The 16,879-nt window shown below is 38.3% G+C and overlaps 1 protein-coding gene across 4 annotated transcripts in view; it reads left to right on the forward strand.

Annotated features, from left to right (window-relative positions):
* Positions 1–4,943: 4,943 nt before the first annotated feature.
* The window catches only part of LOC135087757 (uncharacterized), a 175,221-nt gene continuing 163,285 nt past the window's right edge, over positions 4,944–16,879 (forward strand). For 2 of the 4 annotated variants that reach the window (XM_063982536.1, XM_063982537.1), the window contains exon 1: positions 4,944–5,478. The gene's annotated coding sequence lies outside the window, so the exon portion shown is untranslated. The remainder of the gene's footprint in view (positions 5,479–16,879) is intronic. The other 2 variants (XM_063982538.1, XM_063982540.1) reach the window with 1 other exon arrangement.

Genomic DNA, 16,879 nt, shown 5'->3' on the forward strand with positions numbered 1-16,879 from the left:
AAAATGGACTGAAACTCATTAGGTTTGCGTACAACTTTGGCGTATACACAAAATACAATTTGTTTGCTGTAGATAGTATTAATATTTTCCATGGCGTATATTCGTGGAGAGCGCTATAAAAAGTATTCAATTGATTGCGGTACGGGGTGTGGCGGGACGGGACGAAGGGCGAGGCTGGGCCGCGGGCCCCGTGCAATACACATGAAAAACGGGCCTTAAATCACGGCGCGGCTTCAGGAGGTGATTCCGGGGTACAACCATATAGATACGCGATGTCTCCCCTACGCCGCCTCGTCACGCACCTGTACTCGTGCTTTACACTCAATTACTTATCATTTCCTTTTGTACGTAATTGTGTTTATGTTCTTGCCTCAATAGTCACTTTCTTCAATCAGTAATATTCCGATTCAACTGTTTCGAGTTTTTCAGTAGTGCTTGACTTCAACTTTTCACTATGATGAGCATTAAAAATTTTGTCGGCTTGTTGGATCAGTGTATTTTTAACATTTCATTTAAATTATGAAGCCGTAAGATGAATATAAAAAACTTTATTGGTGAACTCATTCATTTTCCACACCAAGTGTTAGAGAAGATCGCTCCGTTAATATAGTTAGCGGTGTTTTATTGCTCCCCAAATCTAATCCAATACAAAACCTATTTGTAAACATCAAGGCGAAATTATTATACATACAGGTGAAAACCCAATTAGTGGATATATTGCGGTCGTAATGAAGTCGGTGCGGTGCCCAATTACGTTAATACTTAATTTGATCGTCTTCACTTAGGTGCGTAAAATTTATGTTCGCATTGTGTACCTCATATACTTGCCAACGTATCATTCTAGATAGCTTACATTCTAATTTATTACGCTATTAAGATCTTTATGGCAAGTCGGCAAAGTTGATATTGGATTAAAAGAGAGAGGAGGGAAATGCTATTTGTGTTGTTGTATGTACACCGCAGTCAATATGAGTGCGTCTAAAAGAGGGTGCTGGGTCTGAAAAGCAACGATAACTTGGACACGGAAATGAAACAGACGATGAAGATAAGTTGTTATTACCGTAGGTTATGTTACCTTAAGCGATCCGACGAGGGCCGCAATGCGTGGAGGGACGATGGCCACTCTATGTTTATCACAATTGTGGGAATGCGGCAAATGATATAGGGCTACGAGATTGGCTGAAAGTGAATTTCTGTGGCTGAAGTAGTGTAACAACTAAGTTAATACAATCTAACGTTAGTCTTTAATGTTCTCGTGTTAAAATTACTGGATGTATTAGGAAAGATGCGTACATTTTTATAATATAAGTAGGTACAGCATATAGCAGCATTATTACTAAAAGTGTATAGTAATATCGTTCAGAATAAGTGAACGGTGACTGTGATTTTGCATGTTATACATCGATTAGTTTAATGGTAGCTTCTTTGTTATTGAAGTTTTTACCAAAACACAACATAAGTGGCCTCGTTTAAACAGTTTCGCAACTAAAACCACGCTCGCTGCAAACATGTCCTAGTTAGATGGTTGTAATTTATTGCCCATTTAATTGGCAGTCCCGGCGCATCTAAACGATCTGCCGTGCATGTGACAATTTTATGTCTACATTTGCATTGTGAGGAGTTATATCGTGTACACGAAATGAATGAGCATAAGGCTAATTAGCGTTCGTGCCGAGTGCTCGCGTTTTTTCTCTCAAAGGGTTATGGTTTAAAGAGTTTGAGTCAGCCGTCAAAGCCTGGTAGTGTTCGCTTATTATGTGGCAGTAACACTGGATAAATACCGGTCCGCGCGGGAGCACCAATGCAAATGAACGTTTTTATGTCCCGGCGCGGTATGCAGTGCTGTACGAGGATTAAACCCTGCCTGAAAAGGTTTAAGATGAATGAGAGCCGTGTGCTCACAATGCAACAACAGTTAGAAACAACTTATTCCGCAGCGAATGTAAACAGTCTGCGTTTTATCTCGCGCTGTTGTGCGCAGGTAGACGTCGGGACTCATATTATGATAATTGCACTTTACATTTCAGTGTGAACATTAAAGTTATTATTCAAAAGCAAATGAATGGAACCCCTTTACTATGATACCCTCTATTTACACTATTAAATACTTTTACTATCTCCTGGCTATATTGTGGTAATGTAAGTACGGATGACAGCACTTCATGGTAAATTTTGTGGCACCTTATGTCATTGTTTCAGGTACGATTTTGCATCATAAATGTAATAGTCTGATGTTCTGTCGACCGTACATTCATTTTATGTCTTTTCTTCTATGTGAACAATAATTACAAGTTATATTTTATTGCTGTAGGTTGCAATTAAACAAGTACTTAAGGCCTGCTGAGTAATCTATACTTATAATAAATCTGTAGAGAGGTCAATTCTGTACATGAAATATATTTTCAAAATAACTATCAGGGGGTGATTAGTGATCGATACTGATGCCAATAATGCAATCAGTAAAATTTTTGTCTGTCTGTCTGTCTGTCTGTTTGTCTGTCCGTCTGTATGTTCCTTATAGAAACAAAAACTACTAGACGGATTTTAACGAAACTTGGTACAATTATTCTTCATACTCCTGGGCAGGTTATAGTATACTTAGGAATTCCCACGGGAACAGGAATTAGCGGGAAAATCCTTTTGTATGAAAAATCTAAACCGCGTAACATAGATGAAGGGGGTAAAACGGGATCCACGCGTACGAAGTCGCGGGCGGCCGCTAGTTAAGTAAATAAAAGTTATGTTTATGCTATTCGCTGGGTGCGAACTGCGAAGTACTAGGTGGGGGTAACATAATCTATCGCAGCGCTCATGGTGGTCAAAAGTAGAAATAATGTAAGCTCTGTCATCAGATGTATCTGTCAATGGCAAAGCGATTCTACATAATACATTTTAATATCATTAATTAATCGCATGAAAAGGGTCCTACTGGGAACTTAAATAAAAGAGTGGACTGTATTTCGATAGGGCTGATTTAATAGCCGTTTACAATTTGGAAATAACTAGACTATACAACGTGGTAGTACAAAAATGAGTCACAGTAGTTGTTGTGCACAGATGTTTGCCTTATGATGAGGGCGTGAATTATTGAACTCTGCCCTTGTTTGTTCTTAATTCTTCTACATTTCGAACTTGTCCAGCCAATACCAACAACTTTCCTTTAAATACGGTTTATGGTTGGAATTTGATATTGTAACACTCACAAACCCGGTCTTCAAAACAATACTCATTTCGACCTGAAAACGATATTTAATTTATTACTAGCGATACAGGAACATTTAAATATATTTACTGTTATAATGAAACCGTTAAAGTAGCTTTTTCTTTTTGTTTTACTGTAAAACTATAACTATAAATGAAGTAAACAAACCCTGACACAATCAAAATTAAACACACTTTTTGGACTTTCCTCATTTGATTTGAATGACCAAAATGATTTCAAAACCTTTTTTCCACCCAAATCGTGGTATCACAACAATTTATTAGTCGAAAATATTTGATATTTTTTCACAAATACACGACCTAATTGTCAATGTGACAGAGCCCACAAAGTTGTGGACGCTAGTTGACGCTGTAATCGTGCACAGAGCCAATAGTGAAATAAATTATTTGACTGTCTTGATGTTTGTCATAGTTTTCCTCATTTTAAGTTTTCTCCGCAGAAAGTGAGCAAGGGTTATTTGACGGAAAGCGATAGTTTTGATGGAAAAGGGGAAAGTTTGAAATAATTTATTTGGTATCTCGAAAGTTTTGGGAGCTTTTGATGGAGCATTTGAGTTAATATTTAAAACCCTATTTTTTGGAGTTTTTGAGTGAATGAATTTCTTCATCCCAAACAAGAAAGAAGCTAACTTCTTTTATGTGTTTTGCAAAAAGGTAAAAAACAACTTAATATCAATACTTACTTAGAAGATGATGTAATTGTGTTAATTTAATTACAATATGAAACAAAAGGTACCTTTTTAGTAGGTAATGAAATGAATGAATTTTACCTCGTAAAACATAAGAAGTAGGTACCATTATATTCGATTTGCAACATTTTAGCAAAACTCTGCTTGGTAGAGTCAGAATCTTTCGACCGTAAAAGATAAATCCGTCAATATAATTTCTAAAAACTGCACTATTTCCCGGTATTCTCTACCTGACTGTCCCCAGCTTTAAGGTAGTTGCTTACCTGGAGTCATCATTCCGGTAATCATTCAATTAAAACAAAACAAGGCTTCATTGTATTATTTGTATTTATTTTACGGTATCTTACCGGCCTTGACTGAGACATTTTTACTACATATATTTTACTGACGTCACCTTCCAAGAGGGTAGAGGTATTAATGGCAATAAAACTTCCCCTCTGCATAGTCTTTTTCAATAAATTTAAAAATTGTTCGATGGAGTAACGCTAAACAGGCAATTTCCTCATGGTTTTTCGATACTGTGAGGGTGAGGCTCGCAGGCTCTCAAGACCTCTTTGTATGATAAATGAACAGGGAAGTGACAGTGACACGGACGCAGGTTGCACCCGCGCCCACGATAAAGACTCAATCACCTGCCCCCGACAGTCACTGCGCCCTCTCCGTCAACTCCTCGCTGACAAATATTATTTATCAACGCCATTATTAAACGTAGTTTCTTTGGATGATAAGACTCTATTTAAAGCTTTAATTTTTAGCTCCTGCTCCTATAGCAGAGCATGTAGAGTCACACATTGTTCAAAGATTTCTTTTTCCGAATCATTTTCCCTCGTATCTTTTCCGATAATTTTTAAAAGCCTGATCAAAGAGTTTCGCCGGTAGAGATCTAAATTCTTCGCGGATCCTCGTTAATGGAATATTTTTATGAATGTAGAAATTTTGGATGCGGTGTAACTGAAAGAGGCGCGCGCACACGGGCGCCGCGCGCGGCGGGCGCGGGGCTCGTCCTAGCACTCGCTCGGCGGCGCCCTCGCGGCTCGCTCAGTCCGCGTCTGACCACGGGGGACGTGCGTCGCTACGTACGAGATTCACGTCGACCGATTCGCTAACCTTGCACACACATCGCATCTTTCGTGGGACGCCTTCAGTGCGACTCGTACCGGATAATTTGACGAACTGTAAACAGATCACGACCTCCTTTAATGTACTTTACACAGACCGGTCCCGAACTTGACCTGTGATTGTTTTTCCGAACTGTCAGTGCGCGTGTTGTGCTTTATCGATAACATAACCTGTACCGCTTCAAGGGCGCAGGGGACTCGATACCTGGTGTTTGGATGCGGTGGAGCAGAGTAATGCGAATGGGTCTAGTCTAGTTGATCTTGTAAAATATAAGTGGGCGTATTCGAAAGTTTGAAAATCGATCGGGTGACGTGCGTGCGTGGGATTGCGTTTACGTAATCTTTGTTTACCTTGGGAATATGCACTGTGGTGACTGCTTGCTGTGATTCCTGCGGCCTGCTGTACCTACTCCTGCTACATTCGAGACTCCCAACCTTACACGTTGTGGGTAAGCGTTGTTATATTTATTTATGTTTGATTGTTTTCAGTTTCTTTTGCTAGAGTTTGTTTTGCAAACATTAATGATTTATTATGTTTATGTGATGTGATTAATAGAGTATTATTTAGTGTAGATACGTACTAATTGCTGCTTCGATCGCTTTTTTATAGAATTTAGTAGAATTTATTATAGTGTTCTTTACATGAACAATACGTTGACTTCGATTAATAGCTGTGCAATTACTTGTTCCATTAGAAAGCCGATATGCAATCAAGACTTCCGATTTTCTATATCAAATAAACGTTAACGAATTGAATAAGCGTTTTATTTGACAGAAAATGTCCCCAATATTGACTAATCAGAGATCGCAGCAGAGCAGAAAGTAATTCGATTGATTTTTTTCCAAATTGAGAAGAGAAATGTGTTTGTAGCCCTCTTCAATGGCTTCAATGGAAGTTACTGACTTACATGATAAGTAAAGCTTTGATTTGGTAAACATCAATAACGTTTTTGAAGTTATATTGATCAACATGGTATAAATACGATATGAAGATTTCATCCTTATTCATAAAGGCATTGCCATTTATAAATTAATTACTTACCTATAATATATTTGTCTATTTCGGGCCGTGCCATACTAGTAAATTCTAGAGTCTTTTCATAGAGATAAAATGAACCAACAAAAATGGGCAAAAGATAACAATGTGTGGGAAGAAATTTAATTATTCGAAAGATAAAAATCTCGTCTGCAATTTGACATGCTAATTTATAAAAAGTTCAAGGGGAGAAGAGAGACTATTATGTGAGAATTTATTTTTAGTTATGGTCAACAAACACGCTTGAGGCGACTGGTTTATTGAAAAGGGGTATTTTTTGTAAAGACGACAGGTTTGTAAAAAGAACGTGAGAAAAGTTTAGTGCAAAAGTTGTTAGCACCTTGTGTTATAAAGTTAAATGTTTGTTGGCAGTTTTATTTTTATAAGCGCAGTTGAGTAGTAATGCACAGTAAACTGGAGAGGAGGTTGGTCGTTCTTTCAGGCGGGTCGTTCATATTTCATGAGCGCAAGGCGGGCCTACAATGACGGCGGGATGAGGTCGTCTGGCGGGCACGGCTTGCCAGTCTTTATGCTGTACGTCCATTATACATGTCCGTTATGCAAGTAACATTGTATCCGGGGACATTCCAGCCAGTTACGTCCGACACTCAAAAACGCCCCTTGGAGCACACCTTTACAGACATCGCTGCATTATTTATTTACGCTCCACTAAAACCAACTATTTTCATTTTGCTTTATTACAGTCAGTTACAGCTACTATCAAGCTGTGTTAGTGAATATTTTAATGTAATTACCTGAAGGTTGTTAAATGATCTTAATTTCTTTTCAGAAGATAATGAAGTTATACTACTCTAGCTTTCCGCCCGCGGCTTCGCCCGCGTGGAATTTTGTCTGTCACAGAAAAACTTTATCGCGCGCGTCCCTGTTTCAAAAACCGGGATAAAAACTATCCTATGTTCTTTCCCGGGACTCAAACTATCTCTATGCCAAATTTCATCAAAATCGGTTGCGAGGTTTAAGCGGGAAAGCGTAACAGACAGACAGACAGACAGAGTTACTTTCGCATTTATAATATTAGTTGGGATAGTTGGGATTGGGATTTTCAACGTTTAGTTAGTAATAGCTTTAGTGTGTTCCAAAACCTTCGCTTTCTCCACAGCCACAACAAATGTTTCACTCGAACACATTGAATCCTATTTATGTAAGCAGGATCGCGATCTTAAGTAGCTCCCGAGGTTAACATTAGCCCCGAGGGAAATTAGAATAAGTCATGTGTATAGGTCGCCTTAATATCCTCTTAAGACGATCTGTGTTTTATGATATCAAACGCTTTTCGGGCAATTTCGAATGTTTTACTTATTCATCAAATAATTGGGTCTTTCACTCAGGATTTCGTCTAAAAATAAAATTATACTCTTCATAGGAGTCAACCTATTTTATAAAGGTAAACACAGACCAAACGGCGCTTACAACAATCGATGACAACACACAATGTGAATTCGAGACGCTGAAGTAGTGAACTACTCAACTGTATGATTCAGAATGATGCCATCTACGCCATAATCCATTTGTGGGTTGGTTATAGTACTCCGTAGCTAATTTTAACTACGCAGTTGCGTCTGCCAGAACTTGCAAGTAAGATGTTACTTGCGATCTTTTCTGAGTTATGAGATTACACGTTAAACCAGCTGTTTAGCTCGTTTAATGTGTACATTAATTCTTAACAGCCCCGTCACGTTGGCAACCGTGTCCCGCCTAATGCGCGTTGAATGCAAAGACTACTAACGTCCCACATTATCGTCCCCCAGGGGCAGTACGTACCCCTACGCTTCCACCACCACATGTGATACGTATTCAAAGCGTGAATAGCCCGGGGCTGGATTGATGTCATACGGCGAACTTTGATGACATGATATACGAGTACAGTCTGCGATTAACGATCGAATGGGCTCTACTTACTTTGTGTTGCTATATTGGTCAGTTTCCATGGGCAAGTTTTATTACCACATTTGCTGACACCCTCAATGATAATATTCATAATTAATTTGGTGCATGAAGCAAAATTTGATCGTTGTGCGATGGCGTAAGGAAGCGGGCTGGTCGCTTGAATGAATCCATTAATTAAAAGCTTAGCTAAATATATGCACTACTGCTCCGCCTAATGGGAAATAAGAATAATAAACTTGAGAAATCCTCATGTCAGTAAAAACACAACTTAAAAAGTTTTACATAATAAATGGTCTGGCTGGAATAATAATAGAAATCCTACGGTTACAGAACTTTGCGAACTCAAATACCGAGACGAACATTGATTTATACTAGAAATATAAGTTTGTGTAGCAGAATAAAGTTGTAAGTACGCTATAGTAATAACATCAAAGTTAACGATTATTTCAAGCAACATTGTGTTAGCAAATAGACGCCTCTAGCAACTTTCATCAACATAAGTTGTGAGACAAAAAGGATGACCCCCCATCGTCCAAATCTCATTATTTATGGTTCAAAGCGCTTCATTCCTTTATTGTCTGCAACTCTCCCTTTCACCTCGCTTGGTTTTACCGAACGCAAATAAAAACTAAAAGTCATGTCTGTAACTTTGTTCGGGAAGTAAATATTTGGAAATATTAAGATTGAAGATGAAATTAATAGAGCCTTCTAATGAAATCTGCGTTTTGCTTAGAATGCGTTTGGTTAAATCAATAACTTGTGTAGTTAGCAGTCACGACAAAAGTATTACAGACCGATGCAGCCACGTTGACAGACATCGTAATGATTGCCTTAATATTCACAAAAAAATATCTAACACGCTGAATAGAGTCGACAATTTAAATCAGACGGATCGCCAATGTAGCTATCGTTTCAAAGAATCGCTGTGGGATATTCGACGGGCGCAATAGCCCAAGGGTGCTGGGCGCCGTGAGACGAGACGCATCGGCCAACGAATAGCCTCTACGCCGAGTCAAGTGGATAAACCGGTTCGGAGTGGGAACCATAATCCATGTGGGGTCTGACTTGTTCACTGGAAAGAGTTTATGGAACATCGTGAATACGGTTTGCTCTTTTTGGAGCGCGCCAATTTTAACAAACAACACGTCAACCAATACCTACAAATGTTTCGGGAACTCGATGTCGCAAATAGACTTAGTAGGTGGTGGTTGTCTTGTTTTGAAATAACTCAGGTTATGGTATTTGTATGTGTAATTATTCCAATTGAATTACTTATTCACATAATTGTGTGTGTAATGTAGAATTAACACATCTGCAGTAATGTATTTGGACCGAGACAGGCCGGAACCGCCGAGTGCAGCCGAGCGAGCCGCTCAAGGTCGCACACGCCTAAATAATTCAAGCAAATTAAATACGGGCCACCAAAATATAATTTGGATGATGTGATAGTGCGTGTAATTGCTACACTGGAATTGAGTAATTAATTTTTATAATTGCCGGTATAGTCTCTACTATACATATTTACTAACTAACCAAGCACTTAATATTATTCCTTTCCTATACTTAATTTTATTTTTAATACAATATCATCTGGTAGCTTTGGTGGATTACGATACGACGTTTATTTTCTATGAATGTACATACCATAGGTACCCTATGTAATTTAATTTTGTTATCAATTAACTTTTTTTATAAGTCGAAAGATATTTTTATGACCCCAATTTATTTTTCTACATCGATTATGAACTGTAAAACCATCAGATTTATCGGTGTTCGGTCGAGATCGCGGAACGAAGCGGAACGGGTAACGGGCTCCGGTCGGAAAGCGCTCGGTGCAGCTATTTATTATGGTAAACTAGCTTTCCGCCCGCGGCTTCGCCCGCGTGGAATTTTGTCTGTCACAGAAAAACTTTATCGCGCGCGTCCCTGTTTCAAAAACCGGGATAAAAACTATCCTATGTTCTTTCCCGGGACTCAAACTATCTCTATGCCAAATTTCATCAAAATCAGTTGCGAGGTTTAAGCGGGAAAGCGTAACAGACAGACAGACAGACAGACAGACAGACAGACAGACAGACAGAGTTACTTTCGCATTTATAATATTAGTTGGGATAGCAGCCTGCCACGGCTCATCAACCCACTTCGACCACTCCATTTCGATTCTCCAAAGAAATATTATTAAGATTGACAAAAAGATATCGTTAAGACATCTCTGATTATACGAGATTATCGTCAGACTCTTTAAATAATTAATAGTTTCGCAATTTCTCTCAAACGCAAACATAAATCAATAAGTGTGCGACAATGCAATTTACTGGCAGCCAAAGAAAGATAATGATGCATCTGCTTAAAGGTAATTACACAAAATAAATGAGTGCCTACAGATTTGATCATTCAAAGTTTAATGACTATATGCATTACGTTAAAAATAAAGTATTAAAAACCAATTTTGCACAAAGTCGCGTGACTGTGTCAATTGCCCCGAGATTTCTCCTTTGCAGTTTTAGCAAAAACGAGATTGTTTCAGATCTCAGGTATTACGCGAGAGCCGAAAATATTCTTTTTTGTTGGTTCATCACTTTTTCTTAGTAAAAATGCTAGTCAGACATGCGATGTGACGTAATATTGTCTGTTTCCTACATATTCAGATATCTGTGAGTCTTCGGAGATCTTTGTTTATTTAGTGCTTGAAAACTGAAATATTCAAGTCATGGGCAGTGAAAGTGTGTACGAGGCGAGTTTTGTTCGTGAGTAGTATTTAGTCTACGAGCTACAGGGATGTCACAAGTAGAAATTAGGTTTAGCTCTACTAATAAATAACAAAACCAGATTTATAATACCTAATCTTACATAACTGTGTTAGAGCAAATTTAAATCTTTACACAGTCCTAAATAAAACAGCTTCTTTAATAAAATAACTATCTCTACCCTTTATCCAATCTGTTACGAAGTAACCCTATCAGATGATGCTGCAAGTAGTTAGAGTATGTCCCAGATCACGTCACGCAGTGGCGCCGGCTTAACTATGATAAAGTACCGACCTCGAACTTGAATCGTTAAACAAATGCACGATGCCGTATTTTCTTTGAACTCTCTTTTATCAATATCAAACCCAAAAGTCAATATGTGCGTCTGATTTGAATAAGGTCCTAAAATAAGAAGATAATTGAAATCGTGTTTCTAAGTATAGGTACTTAAGTCTTCTAAGCTTAGTTTTATACGTTTTTATTAATTGATTTCTGGGGAGTAATGGGGAAGTCTAAGCCCCTATTTATTAGAGATAACTTTCTACGTCCTCCTTCCGATCCCAGGATTAGTATCTTAAACGTTATGGAATGCTCTGTAGCTTTCGTCGAGTAGATATAGCCCAAATGAGTTCGTAAAATATTTTTATTCTGTCGAAAATACCTTCACACTTCATCTCTCAAAACATATTCGTACTTGCAACGCAACTGAGAATAAATCAACATTAACTAGCTGACTCATCACAGCGCCGATGGAACCGACTCATCCGGTTTCATAAATCGATTCAATAAGACCCGATCACGGCCATTTATAGCGGCGTTTTCTGTCCGTTTGTTCCTCTGGTCTGAGAGAAGTTTCTTCAGTTTTAGATAAAAAGTGGTTTCTCTTGGATAAATAATTAAATCCGGTCACAGCGACATTCAGAGCGCGGTGTGCGTATCAAGTATCGATCTGCAAACGGCTCAGCTGCGTCGTCCCACATTTCATGCTTGCTACAAATCGCTCCAAACACGCCCGCTTTAGCCATTCAGCCTGCACTCACGCGCCATACAGCGGCGGTCACAAATAGAATCATGCGGCAGTGATTCATATTCATAACAGTCAAACACCAACGAAGATAGCCTCGTGTTTGTTTCAGCGTTGACCTTTCACCGCCGCCACCGATACCGTGCGACAGGAAGGTCTCAAACAATGCCTTTGAGGAATTCCTACTTCGAGTTTTTTTACCGGGATAAATGTGAGTTATGTAGCCGACTAGAAAGTCTCGTCTGAGAAAAATCTCTTCGTTTATAAACTGCGGGTAGTCGAAACTATGTGAATTTCTTATGACTCTATAAAAAGTTCTGACGTTATGTAGTCGGTTTCTTAACTTTTCCTGAAAATTAATGAAATACAAAACCATTTCGGTACAGACCTGTATACAAAGTGGAGGTTTATGAATTACGTTTACATCAGGATTTGGGACTGCGCAACGCCAGCTGTGTGCGCACGCGTCACGCTGACAACGCGTGAGGTGTCACTGCCTAGTTAGTTGTGATTTAATTCTTGATCTTCATCGTTAATGATCACACTCTTGCATAATTAATTGAATCACCTACACTTAACATTTGTCTGACGCGTTCATGATTTATGATTTTTTATTTTATCATAGACATTTTGCCCTTTGATTACTACATTGATTTGGTAGCTTATCCATGATTTATATTACCACAAGTCGATTCATTTTTGTTCATTAACTAAATCCAATTCTCGCTGTGCCTATATTAGGAATAGAGCTTGACGTGCTAGCGTGTGTAAGCGAAGGCTTTAATTTTAGCTGAATCAGAATATGAATGCTTATTTTAATCACGAAACTCCATTTCTTGATTTGGTAGTGGTAGACGAAAATAATACTTTGTTTATATTCCTTATTTACCTAGTTATTTTCACTGTTTTAACACGTAGTTACTAAGTCGAATTGTCATTGACTCAGTTAATTTTATTAAAACAAAAAGCAATAATAACTTCTTATGGATATCTTCTTCTATTGTCATATATAAGTAACTATAATATTCATGGTAATAACATCACACTAACGACACAACTAACGACCAGTACAGGCGAGACAGCTTTTTCTTCCTAATGTCATTGCGCGCATCTAAGTGCGTAAACACGCACAATAAAAACACATGAACCGTCGATGTAATACCCGGTCTCGCGTAATTCATATGGGCTGCTTATGACGACCGTGAGAAAACATTACAAGCAAATTAACTTTCCGCCATTATTGTCACGCAAGAACGAATACATACGCACTAAACTACCACTTGTTTTAGTTACGTGTGGCACATAATGATTGATTTCTTTTAATCAGCATTAAATGAAAAGTTTCACGTAATGGTAGTTATGTGGGTCATTGAACTAACGGGATTAGCGATTGCATTCTCTGTTCGTTTTTGTCGTGACTGTAAAATTACAACATACACATTATCAGCACGCCACAACGAGTGTCGAGGTATTGACTCGCTCAGTTACTCCTAGCCTTAGTAGTTGCCCACACAAAACATTCTCTCCGGCGTCGAAACGAGATTGAATTTGCCTAATCCGCCTTACTCAATATCAACAACAATAACGAGAAGAAATAGAAATTATCACGACAACGTTTTACATAAACGTCGAAACACTCGTAAAGAAAGAAACAGAGAAATCAATTTAGATCGATTTCGTTTTGATTTACCTACTTACTGACATGAAATTGCATCTACTGCATGTAATTATATAAGTGAGTAATGATGCTGCAGAAGTTAAAATTTGAAATACTTAAATGCTGGTCATCAAGTCTAGAAATCTGGCTGTCTAGCTCGCAAAAGCTATTGAAAATCTTTCCCGGCTCAACGTTCTCGCATAATAACGCTATAACTCGCAATAGATGAGGGTTCTTGCATTTCCTATTCGGAGGAATAAAGTGGAATGAGCATCGATAAGAGCCGTGGCAAATAAGATACGTAGAGCCAGGGTCGGATTCGGAGTCAGCCGCCGTCGCTGCCGGAGACAATCGCTCGTTGTGGTGGCTTGTTCGCCGAATAATGGCATCATTGTTTGGACGCTTTTAATTAAAATCGATCGTTCAGCGACACACGATATCTTCATTGGTCGGATTAGAACCGACCCAGTTGCGGTGCTTGAGAACGGCTAATTCTCATAAGGAGATTAATTACTTAACAGGAAACATTTGCATTGTGTTGTTATGTTAAAATTATGAAGGTGAGTGTTTAATTAAGCAAGTAGCTTTGTTTACTATCCGCATACTAAAAATAACTAAAATAATGTAGAGACGGATCTCTTACACGTAGCACGAGCAAGAAATTGATAGAAAAAACAATTTACCATTCAATAGGCACTAAAGTGAATTTAACTTTGTGACTTTAAATTGAAAGGGGAAATATTTTTAGAAATTCACGATTAAATAAAGAGGAATCGCAAAATGTCTACACCGCAATTTCCTGGTGTACTTTTTCTTCATTGGGGCAGCCGTGGGAGGGCGAATAAGTAAATATTTGTACAAATCCTGTGTCAGAATCTGTGGCTAGGAACGAATAAACAAGGTGTGGCAAGGTCTCCCGCCACAAATGATATCATGCCGTCACCACGAGCATCGTAACCTAATCAAGCGTGGATCGTAGACGCTGGTGACGTGTTGTTGCCATTCGATATTTAGGATCTTGTTTCGAACACACCGTTATTTCGTTGAATATTTCGTTTCTTAATGAAAGTGTAGATACCTATTAACATTTTTATTAAGTTATCTACCAGAACTACAATTTATTTTTCTACTCAAAGATAAGATAATCTTAATTTACTCGTACTATGTCTACCTACTTACAAGGAGGAATGAAATTGATGGGCTCAGAGTTTAAGTATTTAACAAAAAAGATAAACAAATCAACATATCAATATTCATAATTAATGTATGTAGTTTCAAAATCACAGACTGTAACGATATTTTAAAATATGTTATAGTTAATTACATTTATTTTCACTCCGCCTGATTTAGTTCGTTGACACGCTAAAGTCGATAATTAATTGTCAATTAATTCCTTGTTTTTGTTTTTCATAAGTGGGCACTTACGAGCAGTTTCGTGGTGACACAATAAATTGGTAGTAGGCGCAAGTTTTTAATGATCGGTGATAGATTGTTCGTTATCGTATCGAAAATAATACTTGACGAAAGCAGCGCTTTTATTTAAGAGAACCGATACTAACATGCCTACTTCAATATCGGCTAGAGTGTTAATGATTATGTTCTGTGTTCAATAAACCTTGGGCGGTGTAACATTCACGTGTTCAAGCTAGTGTGTCAAATCAATATTAAGGCATTCACGCTAGGAGCCTTATGCGTAATTGTTACCGATGTCGTAACTGGGAATGAGTAATAAAAGCCGTGAGCCACATTTTATCGAATATTGATTGCTAGACGGCGTTCCCGGGCGCTTATTGAAAGCGCTGCGAGCATTCACGTGATTGACAAATTACCGCTGATCCCTGGCCGCCGGAGCACGTCACGCCGCCAACAATGATTAACCCGCCGCGACCCTGGCCCTCCTCACTCCTTATGACACTTCTCACATAAAATAAACAAAATAACCTTTTTACAGATCAGCAAAGGGTTATTTTTAAAACTGCTTCATGCTGATATACTAGGCCTATACCTACATATGTACCTATGTACGAGTATCTTATTTAACTAGAATCCTAATACATAATTCTATGAAAAATATGCTTTAAACTTAGGTAGGTAGTATACGTCATTCGTATATCTTTCCTGCAGTAGAGGATAATGAATAACATTATCATTCACGCTCTTGCATATTTAATGAAACGATTAACCTTGTATCGGTGACCCTTTTGTCGACTCATGATTAAAATTGCACAAAAGGAAATACTAAAATTGAAATAAATTCTTCTTTTATTCGCACACCAAAGGAAAACTTTACGCCTTGTTGCATAATTACTAAACGAAACACGAGAGTTTATCACCGTCCTTAAAATAATGACGCACATTGGCAAAAATAGATTTCAACTGCCAAACAAAGTAGGTATCCACATTGCTATCCAATGTGTACTTGTTTCTAAAATTCTAACGGGTTGTTTTTGTTTCTGTTCCTGTAGGAAATGTTCTTTATGTAAACTTTCAATATAGCACATATGCATCATGTAAGTTATTATTAGACTATTAACACCTGTTAATGCGTTTGACTGACTTGTGCAAGCCGATGCGAATCATCTCGACCGACAGCCATTGTTAATGATGACATAACGCCATCATGTGTTACGGGTGTCAAGCGTGAAACTATTGAGCAAAATAGTGCATTCTCACGAGAAGGCGGCAAATTTGTTGTGAAATATGAAACGAAATTGCATGAATATAAGGTGGAGCGGTCGTCGGTTGAATAATAAGGGTTCCCGTTGTGCATGCGAAGCGGAGGTCACGTCCACTCGCCGCCTGCGCACCAGTTCGATGCCCGCCACGTCGCTGCAACTAGCGAACAGCAAAAACACTGGCATAAATCAAACGAATCATAAAAACAACACTACGAACGAAAGGTATCACATATCAAATGGGAATTAAATCGTCAATTACCGACAAACAATGCCATGTCATGAATATTGAAGGCGAAAGCTAAGCGTCAACTGAATGTTGAACGAGTAAATTCTAACTAATCTTTAATTCCAATTAGAAATCCGGATTTAGATTATATCACATTAATCAAACTGGTGCCAACAAATACTTGCGGATCGTAGTGGCTCTTATAAGACCATTAGTAGATTTGTCAACTAATTTATTGTACCGTAACAGTAAATAAAGGCAGTACTCGTAATTGAAAGGCGTATAATGAAGCACGCATTTCAGCACATTTTCGTAAAAGGAATTCTTCAGGCAGAACTTTTTAAATTCTTCGTATCGCCTTTGTTATCTTAAATGTCAGATCGCGTTCTGGCTAATGAAAGGTAAGATACAGCTGATGTACCTTATTTACGGTAAATAAAATGTATTACTGTTCTCTCAACGTCTAACAAGACTAGTAAGTGCATAATAGAATAGCTGAGTCAGGTGCGGGCAACTCTTTCGTTCCCATGGGGAGTTTTTTTGCTAAAGGGTACTCCATCTTCGTCCGACCGTT

This window comes from Ostrinia nubilalis, chromosome 3 (assembly GCF_963855985.1).
Source record: "Ostrinia nubilalis chromosome 3, ilOstNubi1.1, whole genome shotgun sequence".
Classification (NCBI taxonomy): domain Eukaryota; kingdom Metazoa; phylum Arthropoda; class Insecta; order Lepidoptera; family Crambidae; genus Ostrinia; species Ostrinia nubilalis.